Below are 7,754 nucleotides of genomic sequence, written 5' to 3'. Positions count from 1 at the left end.
TCCTGCAGCACCGGGCAGCAAAGCCATGGGGACACACACCTCCCACCAAAGCCTTTCCCTTCCCATGTGCTGCTGACTTACCGTGAGGGCTGAGTGTTGTTCCCCGTGCCCACGACTCACCCAATGTGGCATGCAGGATCCTCAGCTGCAGGACAGTTTTTCCAAGTTGTTTGTATTGAAAGCTCTTAAGAGCAGTATACTATCAGCTGAGGTTTCTAATTAACTCTGAATAGCTAGGCTGCTGCCACTCAAGTATAATTCTCATTAGCATCTCAGCTAACAAGCTTCAGTGTTTGCCCTCCTAATTAGCTTTTAGTTATGCATCTTTCCCTATCCTGAGATGTGCTGTTGTTAATTGTAGTTCCAACTGCTTTTACAGCAAAATCCCAAGAGACCACTTGCAGTGCTGTTTTATACAGCCCGATACAGATCGGTACCCAGGGTGGTTGCAGCTGTGGATTTGTTATCTGCCTGTAAGTGTGTGCCTACATGGTATGATCACGCAAACAGAAGAGGGCAGAGCTTTTAAAATGAAATAGGAAATGTCTTCTCTTAGACAGGTGGTGCGATCTCAAATGAGTCTGCTTAAAGCAGAGCACAACTTTCACAGCTAACACTGTGGGAATCGCTTGCAGATTTCTGGTGCAGCTGTCCACACAAGTGCTGAATTTCCATGTCTGTGGGTTTCCATGCATTTGCCAGTGCCCTGCAAAGTGCCTCGTTGATGCTGAGCTTAGAAAGCAAGCATATTTGTGTATTGCCCTGACAGAGCACGTGTAAGGTTAGCTATTCCTTCTGGCTGCTGGCTTCAGGATGGTATTTCTGTGAAATGCTCTTAGCACGGTCTAATGTATGCTGTGGGTTGCATTAACCCCTCAGTGCCTGCTGCTGGGGAATACCAAGAGCACGCTGGGTGGAAGCAGCACTCTGTAGCAGGCTGATGTGCTCAGCAGGGTGTGGTGGCACAGGTTTCCACTAGAGCAGGATGAAGCATGCAGATGAGGAGAGATAAGTCCTACAAGTTTCACCAAATACCTGAAGTTATCCATTCGCAGTCCCACAAAATATATCTGCTCTCTGCAGGCTTCCAAATCACACTTTAGCTTCCCAAATAGGGGAGAAAGTATTGCTCAGTTTGTGAATCTTTGCCAGTGGGCTTCTCCTTCAGGCATTTTCAGAGACTTTCTGTTACCACTTTTTCTCAATGGAAACCTGCTTTTTTTTTTTCAGGATTCTAAATTTGGTTTAAGTAAGTGATAAAACATGAGATAATGGCCTTAAGTTGTGCCAGGGGAGGTTTGAACTGGATAATAGGAAAAATTTCTCCTCAGGAAGAGCGGTGAAGTATTGGAATAGGTTGCCCAGGGACGTGATTGGGGTCACCATCCCTGAAGGTGTTCAAGAAATGTGGAGATGTGGCACTGAGGGATGTGGCCTAGAGTGTTCACAGGCACAGGCTGGCAGTTGAACTGTATGATCTTATTCGTCTTTCCAGCCTTAATGTTTCTATGAATCTGATCCAAGTAGGACAGGAGGGCAGCACTGAAATAAATCTCAATTTTAGTGTAGGGTCTGTGGATCCATCTGTCTTGGTAACTGTTTCCTGCTTTTTGTTTTCTAAACTGAGAAATAAGGTCTCTGTGTTCTTTTTTTTAGTATTTTTAAGAGAACTCATGTAACCCTGTGATGTTTCAGTAAGCTCTGGTTCTAGAGGACCTGTGTGAGAGCATCCTTGCAGCCCAACAGAGTCCTTTTAAAGCGGTGCACTGACATAAGAGGTGCCCAGGACTTTAGGGGGAAATTCTGCTAATTACAGTGCTTTGCTTTATAACCCATTGAAACGCATTGCTGACATTAATAGCAATAGATTTAATTAGACCTGGGTCTTTCAAATTTAATTGCTTTAGAAAAAAGTGCAAGCACTTTGATGGGCCTAAGGTAACTGAGCAAGTCAAAGGGATGGGAATATGTTTACATAATGGCAGTTGCATGTTCATCTGCTTTTGTTCATTTAAGATTCAAACTTTTGGCCATAAATTACTCATTAGATTTTTTTCTAGCTGAAAAAAGGGACCAGAATTCAGAAAAAAACCCTTTATGAGAAGCTGATTTCCTTGATCCAGCTGCTTACATCCAGCTAATGTGTTGGGAAATAGAAGAAATGATGGTGAGCAAATCTCAGTGTTTGAATTAATTTCAGTTACTTACTAAAAAAGCATATTTAAATGAACTGTCTAACCTCTTTTATCTGCCAGACTGAATTCTAAATCACAAGTATGCCATTTGCTGCGCAGTTCTTCAACATTGCTACTTGCAGATGGCGGCCTCAAGTGAAGCACCCTCCCTTGACTGAGCTTGTTTTAGAAGCTTTAAAGTAGAACTTGAGTACTGGAGAAAAAAAGAGATTTCAAGAGAGGAATCTATAGTTTATGTATTAAATACAGATTAAGGCAGGGAATTAATCAAAGGCAGCAGAAAGAAATCAGAACGACGTGTTCTAATGGTAAAGGAGAGAAAGATGCAAAGCATTTAAGATAAAGCTGGTGGACGCATGGTTGTCGACTCTGCCCTCAAAAAAAGGACCAAACCCCCTATTTTAGATCAAAATTCTGCACATGCTGCCAGTGTGTTCCTGTGAGTTATCAGACAATCAATATATATTACTGCAGAACACATATAAGGGCTGCTCCAAAAATAAAGCCTCCTATTTTATTCTGCTGGCTCACAATGTCAGTCCCATGAATGCTCAAACAGTGTGGAGCACAGTGCCCATCTTGGCTGGACTGTCCTACAACAACCACCATATAGTCTGGATTTGGTGCCTTCTGACTTCTATCGGTTCAAACCAATGAAAGGAGTGTGTGGCCAACAATTTCCCAGCAATGGCACTGACACAGAAGCTGTGAAACTGTGTGTCACCTCCACTGGTGCAGATTTTTATGAGTGTGGCATGCAGACTCTTTTTCATTGCTGGTGAAAATGCACAGCTAATGGTGGTGACTATGCTGAATAATAGTTTTGTAGCTGAGAATTTGCTCTATCAGATAGTATTATTGTGCTCTTCATCTTTGTAGTTTCCATGGAAATTAATAGGAGGCATTACTTTCAGAGCCCCCAGTTTGTGAGTGTTTCAGCATTCTTCACGTCCCAGATAAAGACTCCTCAGAAGACTTGAGATTGTGCTGTAGCTGCTCTACTGTCCTCAAAAATTTTTAATTTGTAAAACTGAGCATGTAGGATTTCTCATGATCTCTGTCCTTTTGAACATGGTTTGCCTTAAGTATTTTGTGTCATCAAAGCAGCTTATATGTCACTTGCCTATTGCCAAAATCGACAGTATTTTTCTTAATGTGATTGTTAGCTTAATTGGTGTCATGAACTTTTTGTTAAGGCAAGCAATAAATTATATTCTGGCATAGAAAAATGGTGATAAAGCACCATTTATGCTGACAGTGTAGAAAGAATAATGTTGAAATAACTCATAAACAAACTGGTTGAGTAGGTTCCTATATGGATCAGATAGAGCCCTGACTCCCCCCCAGTTAAGTAAATGTTCATGAGATTTTTGAATCTGAAAACTGAGAGGATTTCAAAACCCTAATATCTTCTTCTAGTGAGTCTGTGATCCAGGCCATTTCTTACAGCAGAACTGCCTTTCTGCATAGATTGTTAGAGAGGGCATCCCCTTAATTATTTATACTACACATACCAGGTGTGCTGATTAAGAAATTTCCCTTGAGGCTCCAGAAGGAAATGAATTCCTAATAAATGCATGAGATACTGGAACAATGCTAGAATCACCTGGATGAAAATCAGTCATCTGTGTCACTGATTCTTCTTACAGTGGTTTTAAGAACTGTGACAGAAGCTAAGCTGCTTACACTTGTCATCCAAAGTGCATCAGAGGTGTCAGGAAATTGTCCTTCCAGGGAACTCCTGTTTGGGAAACAAAGAATACAGTTAAGAGAATCCATTTCTTATCTCTAAGAGATGTGGAGGTGGGTGTGTTGATATTGGTGGTGAATTAATTCATAATTAGTATTATTGCAGAGTGATGACTGAAACGTAGTTTAAAGCCATCTGGAAAATTCTCTATATCAAAACAGAGGACTCTGTTTTGGAAATATGGATTCTTCTTTTCTTGGCAAGTGCAACGGTTTTATTTGGAAGAGAGGTTTGTATTTGTCTGAGACATTTTGCTATCAGGACTTTATTCAGTGAAGTCCAAGGGAAGAAAGGACCTTTGCCTGCATAACAGAAGGAGAAATGGCAATGACAGTAATGGTAGGGTCATAAGAGGAGGGGACTGAATTTGACGTAAGGGGCAGCAGAGACAGTGATGGATGAGCGTGAAACAGATTGTTTAGCAGGAAAATGACAACATCCATTTTAACCAAGACCAATGTGTGGTGATCGGGACCAACAGAGTTTTCTCATGCTAAGAAAAAAATCCGCTCAATGAAATGATTGCAGAATGTACAGAAATGATTCTTATGGTTTTGTAGTTAAAAGGAACTGAAGTTAACTGTAGTTAAAAGGCTGAAAGAGTGAGGTACTTGCAGAGAACATGAGGACATTATTATAGGAGCTCAAATAATTATTTTGCTTCTGTTAAAAGGCTTGAGCTGGTGTTGTTAAATGGAAGAGCAGAGAGATGTTAGGAGTAAAAAGATATTTTCGGAAAGCGGAGATCAAGTCTGAACAGCAAAAACAGAAGAGAGCATACGTTCTGGCAAGTCAAATAAGGCAAGTTAAACAAGGCAGGTAAAATCAATTTTGAGGAACAACTTGCCATAGTCAAATACAAAACTTCTTCAAACACACAAAGAGTAGAAACCTGTCAGTCTGTTGGCTTGGTAAATGATTGCAGTGTAATAAGAACACTCAAAGAACATTGGGCTGTTACGTAAAGGCTAAATAAATCTTTGCTTTACTGATCATTATGAAGGAACTCACAGAGCCTTTCTGAAGTGCTTTTGTATCTGGAAGAGTCTAAAGAACTGTTTTAAATCGCAGTGGCAACAGGACAAGCTTAGAACAAACTGCAAAATGCATAACGCTATTGATAAAAATAGGTGGTATCCATGGTTGCCACCCAAGGCTCCCAAATGAAGAGCTGTCAAACAGTTTTTTTAAATAATTTTTGTGGCAAGTGATGATGGCAGATGTGATGGTTAAGGAGCTCTGTACACTGGTAAATCTAACCTTCCTTGGGCAAACTTATGGAAGCTTAAACGAAGTCTTGAATTTGCAGAGTAACTATGATATATTGGATAAATGTCAAAATAGATTTTGTAGAAGGAAGCTGTCACAGATCTGTGTATTTTGGTGCCCAGCAGCACATGGGTAGAGGTAATTTGGTTGGTAAGGTATAATTGCACTTGCAAAGTTCCTTACCAATGACCATCAAACCTGCTAAGTTCTCAAAAAGTAAAAGGGAAAGCTCTCGTGCAGTTTTGAACTGGTTATGGTTCTAATTAGCTAGAAGTGAAATAAACAAGCCCAGAGGGCAGGAAATTAATCATCAGTTTTCCAAATGCAGGGAAGTCTCTAGCTACAAAAGTCCTTGTTGGTACCTTTACCATTACATTATCTACCCATGCTTTAGAAAAGAAAGGAGAGAGAAAAATGTTACCTGCAAGAATTATTTAAGGTAGTTAGAAGTAAAAATGGCTGAATATTCTCCATTTTCTCACCCAAGCTAGAAAACTGCGAAGTAATGCACGAGGGAAACTGAACCTATGCATCCATGGAGATGGAGGCACTTGGAAAATACTTTGGTGTTACTGTGAATTGTTCTTTGAAAGTATCAACTCAATCATTAGTAGTGATCATGAAGATACATGGAATGTTAAGGACTTCACACGCATACAAAAAATCAGATTGTGTAAATCCATGATAAGCCCAAGCATTGGCACAGTGTGACAACTATTGTGAATACAGTAGAAATAGAAATGGTACACAGGAAAACTGCAAGAATGGTCATAGATACAGAGTGGCTTCTTGTCTGGAGAACTTCAACACAGAGTTGGAAAGGACCTGTGTGGTCATAGTGTCCAGTCCTGTCTACCACTGGCACTGTCATATATATATATATATATTTCTATATATTTCTATATATTTCTATATCTTTATGAAATGCTGCAGTAGGATTCTGATTTGAATGCAACAAACTTGTCCAGTTCTGCTAAATCTTCAGTAGATAGCTGCTCTTCTATTGTTTCTATGACCTATAATTGTTGGGAGAGAGGAATTAAATGATTCATAGTTATTTTCTGTCATAGAATAACTATGCAAAAAACAAAAACAACAACAACAACAAAAAACAAAAACCACCACCAACAAAAAAGCCCTCTTATAATGATAGTTAAGTGTTCTTCTTTTGTTGGATTAGTTTTTCTTACAGAGATACTGCCGTGACCCATGGAGAAAACACTGTCAGCTCTGATGGTTCTTTGTTGAAGCACACATTTATCTTTGAGATTCCCAGTCCCAGAAAAGATACCTATTTGAATCAAAGCAATTGTTTAATTTGATGCATTAGTTTCAGAGGCTGGGCTCATATCCTGAGTCTATTTCCTGACTAGGGACTGTCAGCTTTTTGAGATCTGCAGCCAACACCTGATCTCTAGCATGTGTGGAGCACCTTTGATTACTGATCTGGATAGAATTGTAAACTAGAGGGGGTATTTCTTCAGATTTTACTTGTAACCTGCCACCACAGACGTGACTGGCTCACTGATGAAGGAGTTCTCATTGCTGATGTGAATGGATGTCTCACCAAGAAAATATCCCCTAAGAGCTGGGGCCTGAGTGTTTGAGGATGTAGGATGGCATGAAGGTACAGGATGGTGGTTGTAGGAATGCTATACAGGAGGATAGATTTTCTTACGGATCTTTGCTTCATTGTTTGTTTGTTTTAAATGACAGCCATGGGTCTGAGAAAACATATTACAACAAAGGTTAAGACTTAATGCTGAGCTTAAACAGGAGGGATACAGGACAATGCTAGCTTGTTTGCCACTGAACAAAGGAGTGAGGGTGGTGGTACCGTACCAGTTTTGGGATTGGGTAGCAGGCATTGCTGGAAGAACACACTGTCTATTGGCATATGGCATAATTAATTTCTGGATACTTAATTAAATAATGTGTGTTGTGCAAGCAGGATTGGTCAGAGTTGTTTTCCAATTGGCAAAAGCAATGCTAAACTTTGTAAGGCTCACAAACCACAGCAAATATAGAAAAAAATGGCTGCAGCAAGTCAGTGAAGATATAGTCTATCTGGAACAGGTGCTTGGCTAAAAGGACACATGCTGTTTGGCTCCTTGTGCTCAGTGTTATCAAAATGTAGGATACATTCTTCTGTTTTCTTAAAATAAAAGAGGAGTCCAAGGGATTTAATTTCTGTTCAGCTGTGTACTTCTTCCTAATACAAGTTTCCCAGCCATTTTCTGATGCTCTAGATTATAGGATATTAAACTCCACCAGTAGGTGTCTGCAGAGCTGTGGGAGTCCAGTGAGGAGGTTGTGTTCATTGGCAGAGATTTCTAAATTATCACTTTCTTAAGGTGAGTGGAAACTGTCTAAAAGTCATTGGTGTGGAACAGTGCTGAATGTTAGCTGTCACTTTCTTCTTTTGTGGAAGGAGGTTTAGTGGAACTTGTTGCTCACTTTTAATGCTGTTGGATAAGCTAATAACTGTGTCGCTGAGATTAGCCTGAAATTTAAATCAAAATCTTGTGTTGGCCTTTTTT

This window comes from Meleagris gallopavo, chromosome 4 (genome assembly GCF_000146605.3).
Source record: "Meleagris gallopavo isolate NT-WF06-2002-E0010 breed Aviagen turkey brand Nicholas breeding stock chromosome 4, Turkey_5.1, whole genome shotgun sequence".
NCBI lineage: Eukaryota > Metazoa > Chordata > Aves > Galliformes > Phasianidae > Meleagris > Meleagris gallopavo.
This window is presented reverse-complemented; position numbering follows the sequence as displayed.